Source organism: Spinacia oleracea, chromosome 6 (assembly GCF_020520425.1).
Source record: "Spinacia oleracea cultivar Varoflay chromosome 6, BTI_SOV_V1, whole genome shotgun sequence".
Classification (NCBI taxonomy): domain Eukaryota; kingdom Viridiplantae; phylum Streptophyta; class Magnoliopsida; order Caryophyllales; family Amaranthaceae; genus Spinacia; species Spinacia oleracea.
In genome coordinates this window covers 17,416,101-17,427,400 of record NC_079492.1, presented here as the reverse complement: position 1 = coordinate 17,427,400, position 11,300 = coordinate 17,416,101, and positions in this window count along the sequence as shown.

Sequence of the window (11,300 nt, the reverse complement as noted above, 5' to 3'; positions counted from 1 at the left end):
TGCTCCACAATGTATTCCAAAAGTAACTCAAGAACTTAGAATCTCGATCAGAAACAATAGTCTTTGGAATTCCATGCAAACGAACAATCTCCTTATAATACAAATCAGCCACATTACAAGCATCATCCGTTTTGTGACAAGCAACGAAGTGAGGCATTTTTGAAAATCTATCCACCACGACCATAATAGCATCCTTACCTCTTTGAGTACGAGGCAAAGCCACTATAAAATCCATGGATACATCTTCCCAAGGGCGAACTGGAACCGGCAAAGGTGAGTATAAACCGGGTTTGAAAGAACTCTTGGCCATATGACAAGTCACACATTTATTCACAATGTTCGTTACATCACCTAACATTTTAGGCCAAAAGAAATGTTCTCTCAATATTTCCAAGGTCTTGGCTATGCCAAAGTGACCAGTCAATCCTCCACCATGAGCCTCACGCACTAGTAACTCACGAATTGAATGCTTAGGAATACAAAGGCGATTACCTTTGAAAAGAAACCCATCTTGCAACATGTACTCCCCATAAGCACCAACTGCACATTTCTCGAATGCAACTCAAAAATCACCATCATCATGATAATAATCTTTTAAGGTTTCAAACCCCAACAAACGAACATCAAGTGTAGCAAGCAAAGTGTACCTTCGTGATAATGCATCAGCCACCACATTGCTTTTACCATCTTTGTATTTCGAAGAAAAATGAAAGGATTGCAAGAACTCAACCCATTTAGCATGCCTTGGGCTCAATTTTTGTTGCCCATTAATATACTTCAAAGATTCATGATCAGAATGCAAAACAAAGTGGCTAGAACGCAAATAATGACTCCAATGATCCAAAGCTCTAACAATGGCACAGAACTCTTTATCATAAGTGCAATAATTCAAACGAGCACCCCCTAACTGTTCCGAAAAATAAGCTATGGGACGCTTACCTTGGATCAAAACACCACCAATCCCCACTCCACTAGCATCACACTCGACCTCAAAAGGTTGAGAGAAATCTGGCAGCGCCAAAATAGGAGCAGCACACAAACGCTCTTTAATCACATCAAACGCCTTTTGAGCGTCCTCTCCCCATACAAAAGCACCTTTCTTCAAGCAACTAGTGATAGGACTAGTAATAGTACTGAAATCACGAATGAAACATCTATAAAATGAAGCAAGACCATGAAATGAACGCACCTCACTTATAGTTTTAGGATTAGGCCACGATTTGATAGCCTCGATCTTGGACTGATCCACGGACACTCCATCTTTCGAAACCACATAGCCCAAGAATACAACATTGTCAACAAGGAATGAACACTTCTCTAGCTTCCCATAGAGTCTTTGAGCTCTAAGTGTTTCAAAAACATCCATCAAATGAATCAGATGCTCCTCTTCGTTCCTACTATACACCAAGATGTCATCAAGATATACCACAACGAATCTGCCCAAAAATGATTTAAGCACTTCGTTCATTAGCCTCATAAACGTACTAGGAGCATTAGTGAGACCAAATGGCATGACGGTCCACTCATACAAACCATGTTTTGTCTTGAAAGCCGTTTTCCACTCATCTCCTTCACGCATCCGAATCTGATGATAACCACTTCGCAAATCAATTTTTGAGAACAACTTCGAACCATGGAGCTCATCTAACATATCATCAAGTCTCGGAATTGGAAAACGATACTTGATGGTAATGTTATTCACAGCCCTACTATCAACACACATTCGCCATGTTCCATCTTTCTTAGGCACAAGCAACACCGGAACAGCACATGGACTCAAGCTTTCTCTAACATAGCCTCGATTCACAAGTTCATCAATTTGCTTTTGTAATTCCTTTGTTTCCTCCGGATTGCAACGATAGGCAGCCTTATTAGGCAAAGAAGTTCCTGGAATAAGATCAATTTGATGTTCAATACCACGATTAGGGGGCAAACCTGGTGGTAATTCATCCGGAAATACATCCTTGAACTCAAACAGTAATTCGGCAATGGGACTGCCTTCTTTCCAATTTTGGCCTTCAATTGGACTCTCCTTAGCCACGAGCAAATACACCAACTCTCCATGATCAAGAGCTTGGTTAATTTCTCGTTCACTAGCCAACATGGTGAGATTCGGCTTTTTCTTTTGTTTCACACTCATGGATCGAACCGCTTGAGATGACATAGGCTTTAGCACAATTTTCTTGCCTTTGTCTCTCAATTCATACTCATTGCTTCTCCCTTTATGAATCACGTCCCTATCAAACTGCCAAGGACGACCCAACAAAATATGAAAAGCATCCATAGGAATAACATCACAAAGAACTTCATCCACATACGAACCCATAGTCAAACCAACCCTTACTTGCTTCGACACTTTTACACTATTACCATCATCAAGCCAATGGAGTGCGTATGTCCTAGGATGGGCAGTAGTGATTAAGCCTAATTTTGACACCATTTCACTAGAAGCAGCATTGGTACAACTCCCCCCATCAACAATTACACTACACCACTTATCTTTCACTAGACATTTAGTATGAAACAACTGATCTCGTTGGTCTAGATCAGTAGGTGAAATATGAGTTTGTAGCGCTCTAAGAACCAGATTTGTGTCATAAATTGGAGCCTCATACCCTTCCTCTTCCTCCTCATCACCACTCTCATCAAACACAAATACGTCCCCCAACCTCTTTTCCTCTTCAAACAACTCCTCACAACATTCAACAGCTTCTCTCAAGGTCACTACTCGTTTATTTGGACACGCATTTTGATAATGCCCAAACCCTTGACACTTAAAACAACGCACTTTGGACAGACTTGTTTCTTTGGTTGGGTTAGATAGTTTAGGGGCAGCTGTAGAATTACTTGAACCTACGGTACTAGGTGATGTGTTTGGTTTCAAGCTAGGTTCGGATTTAGCCCAAGACTTGGCTTTACCATCCATACTAGACCCTCCCCCATATTTTGCCTTCCCTTGATTTTCCAATTTTAAACAAAGTCCACAAAGAGTGTCAAAATCAGAATATGGATAAAGGTCTACGGTATTGGCAATATTATAATTTAGACCCCTTAAAAATCTGGACAGTTTTTGTTCCTCAATTTCCTCAATTTCTCCCATTAAGGACAATTTTTCAAACTCATCAATATATTCAGCCACACTCATTTTTCCTTGCCTCAATTCGGCAATTTCTCGATAAGTTGTTATTCTATGAGTTGTTGGCACATACCTTTTACGTAGCTTACGTTTCAAAGACTCCCAAGAGGTAATTTTCTCCTTCCCTTCACGTATTCTCTTGGATTTCAGTCCCTCGAACCACAATGAAGCCCCTCGTCCTAGCTTCAATATGGCATATTTGCAACGCTTCTCATCATCAATGTCCTTGAAATCGAACATTCTCTCTATTTTGCGCTCCCACTCCAAATAGGCTTCCGGATCTGTTCCACCAACAAATTCAGGAGGTTCGGTGACTTTGAATTCATCCATAGCCCGTAGATCACGCCTAGGAGGCCTACGATACCCCCCATCTCTAACGTTCTTCAAGGCTTCTTGGAGATGTTGTAGAAAGTCAGGATCATCAAAATCCATATTTCAGCTTGTAAGAATTACGAACAGCAGCTCTTTTTTTTTCTTTTTTTTCTTTTTTTTTTGGGCTGATCACACGAACAGCAGCTCTGATACCACTAATGATACGAGTTTAAAAACTCGTTGTATAAACAGGGATAGTTGATTAACAAGCTAGACCTTTAACTCGTTGATCGTGAATTCAAGACAAGACCTATTGACTCACAATCAGTTCTTTGAATAGGAAACGCGTCCGAAACAAAGAAAAAGGCTGAATTATAAACTATAATTCGAAATGTAACAAACAAGTGTTTTAATCATTCAGTTGGTTGTTTATTCCAATCAAGAAGCTGACTATAAATAGCCAAAAACCAACAGCTACAAGAGCTTTAAACGGCTAATTAAGAGCCATTTAAGAGCCTTTAAAACTGGCAGTTACAAGCTCTAAAGCCTCCTAATTCAGTCACTAAATTGGAGGTTACAAAGGCTTAAAACTCTCCTTACAAACAGCAATAATCAAAGCTAAGTAATGACTGAATTTAAATTGGGGATTTAAACAAATACCCCTTTATTAAACCGACTTTAACCAAAGCAATTAAAAATAATAAGTGCGTACAATCTGTTTAAACAAGCGGACCAATGTGATTAAACGGACCAGTTTGATTAACGTACCACCTTGATAATAAGGACCATATAACGAGCTCACTCAATTCAGGTCACCATGCACACAAAATGAGCCATTGAACCCAAATCAGTTTTGGTTCCAATTGCTAGCATAAGACTATCACTTTCATCCATAACCGTATCAGAACGGCTGCCTCCAGGATCAATTGCCTCTTTTAGCGAATTACAGACTTTGTTCTCTACAAGGTTCATGGCACACAAGGAAGAAAGGAAAACTAGCATGCATTTAGGAAGGATCCAGCAAGGGAAGGACGAGTCCCTAAGAAGCTACGTGAAGCGTTTCAATCTGGAGGCGGGACAGATCCCAGACTTGCCCGACGGTGTCTCTTTTAATAACTTTATCAGGGGATTGAAGAAGGGCTCCTTCAAGTTTGACCTAGTTAAGAAGAGTGAAAGGACTAGGGCAGAGGTCCTAGACGAGGCTGAAGCATTTATCCATGCAACGGAAATATGTAGCGCGTCAAAGGAAGGGAGGATTGGAGAAACAACAGACTCCTCCGGGAAGAAGGATAACGTGGACCGAAAACCTCCACGGGTAAATGGCACATGGGCTCTCTCTAAAGAGCATGATACCAACTCTCCGGGGCACAAGAGAGAACGGCCGCAAGAGCGGGAATATTTCGAATACAACACATACCTTCTCACCATACTAAAAGACGTAGGGGCAAAGTACGACCTTGATTGACCCTTCCCCATGAAGTCCCCTGCTGAGACTCGAGATCCCAAGTTATATTGCCAGTTCCATGAAGATATAGGACATGAAACCAAGAATTGTAGAAGCTTGAAGAGGGCTTTAGATGGTCTAGCCTCCAAAGGACATCTCAAGAACTACTTACGGAAGAATGCTCAAGGCTTTGGAAAAAACCAATACAAAAGGAACAAGTCCCCTGCCTCGCCGACTAAGGGACAACATAGCGACGGAGGATTTGTAGCCGTCATATCTGGAGGACCAGCCGCTGGAGGACCTACCATGAGAGGACAGAAGGATTATGCTCGCCGCTTAGGGCAGGTGCTGCTGTCAGCCAAAGCGCCCATGGACCCATTCCCAAAGATTGAAATATGTGAGTCAGACGGTGGACGGATAGCCACGCCGCACGATGATCCACTCGTGGTTGAATTCAAGATAGCTAACATGAGAGTTAAGCGCATACTAATAGACACGGGAAGCTCGTCCGACATAATGAGTCTAGAATGCCTCAATCGCCTAGCACACGATCCCAAAGCCATCGAAAGAATTCACTATCCCATCATTGGTTTTGGAGGGAGTATCATTCATCCTGTTGGCGTTATCACTCTACCAGTTCGAATTGGAGATAGGCAGAATGGGCGGAAAATGGAAGTAGACTTCTTAATCGACAAAGACCTGACGGCATACAATGTCATCCTGGGATGGCCCACCTTAAACAAGATCAAGGCTGTAGTGTCACCCATCTGATGCTTCTGAAGTTCGTGTGCGATGATGGAGTCGTAGGCACCATACATGGAGATCAACAACAGGCTAGGGATTGTTACCTGATGACCCTCAACCCGTCAGCATGGAAGCAAGATCCTGCTGAAGTCAGAGGAAAACGAAAGCATGAAGATGAATCCCAGGTCACCAAAGAAATTGGACCCGTCCAAGTAGAAGCGGTCAAAATTGAAGAAGGTGGCTAAGAGTAGAACATCATTAGGGTAACCATTGTACTCAGAGCCTACAAAACGGCCAAGCTATTGTACTCAGAGCCCACAAAACGGCCTGTAAATACCCGTCTAAGACGCGGTGAATGTAGCAAGCAATTTAGTAAATTAACACTTATCTGACGAATACAAGTCTCTGTTGAAAGAAACTCACCAGAAAACAGTTCCTAAACTGGCGTCCCTATCCGCTAAATAAACAATACCCAGTGCTAATAAATACGAAGGGTTTTGACACCCAGCATGACGCCTTTTCTTTGAAAAGCGCCCAAAAAGACTCAAACAAAGAGCAAAACATTCAGACCTAAGACCTCCTCCTTGGATGGCGTCTAAAAAGACTAATCGTTTGACGGCCTGAGGAGTGGCCTAGATTAGCACCTCAAAATAGGCTCGCGAAACATTCAGACATAAGACCTCCTCCTGGGATGCCGTCTAAAAAGACTAATCGTTTGACGGCCTGAGAAGTGGCCTAGATTAGCGCCTCAAATTAGGCTGATCACCTAAAACACTGAGGTTTCTGTCCAACAGTTGGACCCAAAGAAAAAATTTTAAGAAATCAGTACCGAACTGATAAAATTAAAATACAGTGCACAACGGCACAGACTGTTTATACATAGCGCCCAAAGCGCAAACAAACCAAATCAAATAAATGCCCGAAGGCACCAAAGTTTTACAAACGCCCACGGCCTCATCTAAACCAATTACAAGAAAACCTGCTCAAGGAAGAGGGGCAATGGAACTCCCGTCCTGGACGTCCTGGCCTTCAGGGGAGTTCACCTCGTCTTCTTCGACGTCTTCCTCCCCGTCACTAACAAACTCGGGAGGATCTAAGCCCAAGCGCCTAGCCGTCGAAACAGCTATCTGGTGGGAGATACGGCGTTTGAACCAGGAAAAATCCTTCCCGTCCATAGACTGATCCCACGCCTTTTGGGCACTTTCCACAATGGACTCCTCGCCCAACTTAAATGAGCTTGCAGCCTCCTTGCGCACGGCCTCGATCTTCCCCTGCATGGCCTTGAGCTGACCTTCCAGAGCATTCACCTTGGAAGAGAAGTCAGTCACCCGTTCTAAGACGGAAGAGTACTCCTTTCTCAGCTCGACAAGCCGCCCCTCATGTTCTCGCAGCTTCTCTTCATATTTCTCAGCGTCCTCCTCGGCCTTCTTCAGCTCTTCCGTCTTCAGGGCAATCTTCTTATTCGCGTCCAAGTTGATCAACCTGGCCGTCTTCTCAGCATATTGCTCATGATTCTCAATCTGGTCCTTGTGCTTGAGCATCTCTTTGTGCATATCAAACCGGTAGTTCCTACTCTCGGCACAGCGAATGAAAAGCTGCCAAAAACAATATAGAATTAAAAAATAACGTACACATAATCATAACCACATGAATCCAGGGGTAAGTGTCTCACATCAAGGACGAGAAACTGAATGGACCCAAAGAATCCCAAGTCAATCCCGGGGAGTGACCTCACATATTCCTCAGGGATGGCCGCATACACATCGGCAAGGATTTTATCCTTCGCCTCTGAGCTAAAACCGGCAGAAGGAGGGATGCTCGCCACCTCGGCCCGACGCATCCGCTTGAACATCTCAACTGAACCAAACACCAAGATTAATAAATATCATGCAAATCCCAACCTGATTATCACAAATTTAAAGTACAGAGACGCTAACCAATTGGCGAAGCTGCAAGAGGAGTAGAGGCATTATCAGTAGAAGGAGCCTCAGTCTCCTTGCCTTTACCCTTGTCCTCTCTGGACAGGGCGGGGGCGTCAGCCGCCGCAGTCTGATCGACTGCTGCCTCGTCAGTAGCTGCTCCAGCAGAACCATCCATTTCAGTGTCCATCTGGGATGGAATCTCCTTTTGCTCAGGAGGAGGAATGGGCGTCTGGATAGGAGGAACCTCCCCCTCAGCTGGGGGAGCAGACGGTTTTGGTACCGACGGCTTGGTAACAGCGTTGGCCGGACCCATCTTCTTAAAGAAGGGTCGTTTGGGCTTAGGAGCCTCCGTCGAAGATGCCGGACGCTTCTTAGTAGCCGGCAAGATGGGTTCCTAAAAGAAAAAGAAATCAGCGACCAAATCATGACAAAAAAATAATAAAAATATAAAGTATATATATATATATATTACCTTGGCGACGTCGCCAGAGGCACCCTCACTGGACTTCTTGGAGGAGTCCTTCTTCTTGGCCTCCACAGCCTTGAGAATGTCCTCGGTATATACTTCGGACAGCCAAGCGGGTACTTCCACTACACCCTTGTCTTCGGGAGATAAGCGATCCATGGCAGAACCTACAAAGCCAAGGGTTAGGAAAAAAAAAAAAGAGATGGAAGAACATGTCTGAAAATCTACTGGGGAACTACCTCTACTCAAAAAAGAACAAAGACCGATGGCCGAAAGAAAAACTATATTAGTAAACTGGCCGACATGGGGAAGCCAAGCATTAGGCACCCAGGCATGGCTTTTTGACGACAGCCGATACATCTCAGCCTGGAACAAGGGCTTCACAAGTCCCCACTCCCTGGACGAGAGGCAAGGGTAGGCGTCAACTCTAGACAAATAACGGGGCCGGCGGTTCCAACGAGAAAGACGTCTGGAAAGGGAGAGGTCTTCCATTCGGACAACAGACCACTTCTTCCTCCACCAAACCCAACTAGAGGTCTTACCCACCACCGTCTTATATCCCCGACGGCTGTAAAGGGTGAACCATCCCTGGGGAGAACGAGAAGAAGGGGCAATAACTACGAGACGAAGGAAAACAGGAAAGGAAGGGGTGACACCGCTCAAAGCACACTTGGCAACAAAACCAAAGACATTTGCCCAGGAGTTGGGCGTCAATTGAGCAAGGCCAATGTCATACCCCTCTAAAACGTTCATCACAAAAGGGTGCAATGGAAATCTAAGGCCCAACCTAAAGGCAGCAGTATAAACGGCTACCTCCCCTTGGGAGAGTTGGTCCACGGAGTCATGAGGTCGGGGGCTCCTAAGGCTAAAACCTGGAGACAAGAGCAGAAAACGCTCAAAATCGCGACCCTGCTCCCTCAGGTACCGCGGCCATTTCATGCTGGGAAAGATATCCGACGGGAACAGATTGACGTCTTCCTTCCCCCGGACCATAGGAGGAAGAATTTTTACAAACTCCTCGTCTGAGGAGCTAGAGGAGTCATCTTCAAAGTCCTCGCGGGGAACGCGGGGACGGGAAGCCACATTCTTTCTTCTCCTAGGAGAAAGTGCTGTTCTAGTGGCCCCGTCTCCTGTATCATGGGAAGAATAGACTCCACTCCTACTTCCTTGGGACGGGTTCGAAAAAGGAACCCTATCGTCCCCCTCTCGCGGTGCAGCCCATGCACGCACGTTAGATGTCTGTCTAATTCGAGCCATACCGTCCTGCATAAGGGACAGGACGTCTGACTTTAGCAATGAATGAAAGGGATAGGTGTCATAACCCCCATGACTCCTCCACAGAATACTATAAACAATAAATGAGAGAGGTCCAACAAGCATGCAAACAACAAGGTGTTGATAGAAAACTTACCAGAAAATGATCAAACTGATGAGAAGTCTTGGCAAATCCTCTAAACCCTCAAGAACACTGGACAGCAAATCCAAGAACACTCAAGCGCACGCACCAGCAGATCTTTGGCAGAACGGAATTCACTTTCTCTCTCTAAAAGAAAAAATCGCTCTGAAGTAACAAAAGAAAAATGAAAGAGGAATTGAAGCTTTTAAAGGAAAATCTAAGCTCGGAGAAGCCCTCACACGTGGCATTCCTCCCTATCAAGCAGCCTACCCCACAGTGACAAGGGGCATTCTCCTTGAGGGGCAAATGATGTGGCCTAAAAGAATGCCACCTAACTGCACTATCAAAACCCAGAAGAAAGAGCCCAAAAGCTTGCCTACGGGCATTCTCCAAAACTGCACAGAGCCCAGGCCCAAACGATAAAGAGGTCCACATTGGGCCTAAACAAGCCTACAGAACCAATGCAGGACACGTGTCACAATCTTGCGTAAACTCTCAATCCTGCGGGACCAGTTCCCGAGTAACCCTAGCACTATAAATAGTGCAAATCCCTAGGTAAAAGGGCAATCAATTCTGGCTCAGCAACAGAAAACCTATCTTTGCTCTGCCTTCTCTCTACAAATTACTTATCTCTCTAGCTTATACTTACTTAAGCATCGGAGGAGCGCGTGCCCGAAGTTCGTGCCAGGTCATACTTGATACCTCCGAGGAGCGCGTGCCACGTCAGCACCGTAAAAGTTCCCACAACATTGGGGGTCGAAGGGGAAGTTGATAAGTTGATCAAGGGACTAGGGTGGGAAGAGTTTGTGAAACTCAGTGCCCCGACTTACACAAGGTTGACCTTAGAGTTCCTTTCCTCGGCCCGGAAGAATATTGTGCAAGATGAGGACGGGGATAGTGTGATGGAATTGAGCTTTCAAGTCTTCGGCCTCCAACACAAATTGACCAACAATGAAATCAATTCCATCTTCTCCATTGATTCGGAGTACGGGCTCATCACGAACCCAAGGACCGAATGGGTGAACGACTATGATGAGCATAGTTGGTGGAGATCGCTCACCGGAGAGGGCGGGAACTTCTACTCCGCATTGGCCAAGTCTTCTTCATTTCATCATACGGCCATTCGCTACATGAGCCGCCTCCTCGTCTACGCCCTTTTCTCCGAGGGTGCTACCGGTGCCTTGTCGGGCACGGAGCTTGGGGGTTTTTGGTTGGCGACACAAGAGAAGCAAGGAGTCCTTGATTTTGGCCAATTGCTCATCTGCCGGATCATTGAGGTTCAGAATTGCCACTTGAAAAAGGCCGACATTCTCCTTGATGGCATGCTTACTCTTCTTGTTCGGGCTTTACCGAACAACCCTTATGCCAAGGAGCTTGATGCTTTGACGCCCATTTCCGGTGGGGAGTTCTTGACCGTCCGGGCGATGTATATTGCCACATGGCTCCACTACACGGTCAACGAGGAACAATTTATTTGGCTTGTGAAGAAGGTCGATTGGTGCTATCTTCCACACCCATCCATTACTTTATGGTCTTCTAGTGTCCGTTACTTGCTTCCTCGGCATCGTAATTTCACCACCACCACCACCACCACCACCGCCGGGCCTTCCACTCAAGCTCCTCCTCGGTCTCCTAGTCCACCTCCCGGTCCTTCCCCGAATGTGGGTGGTATGCCTTCTTCCTCTCCTTTTGATTTAACCGGCTTGCAATCCACCCTTGTGGCTATCTTGCAAGGGCAAGAGGACCAAGCTCGTACCTTGGCTTCTGTTGCTCCTCAAGGGAGCTGCGCGGTGGATTCTTATCCTGATTTTGACTCGTCCTACTACGGTAGGCAGGAGTACGACTACCACGTTGACAAAGGGGACTTTGCCCCCTATGTC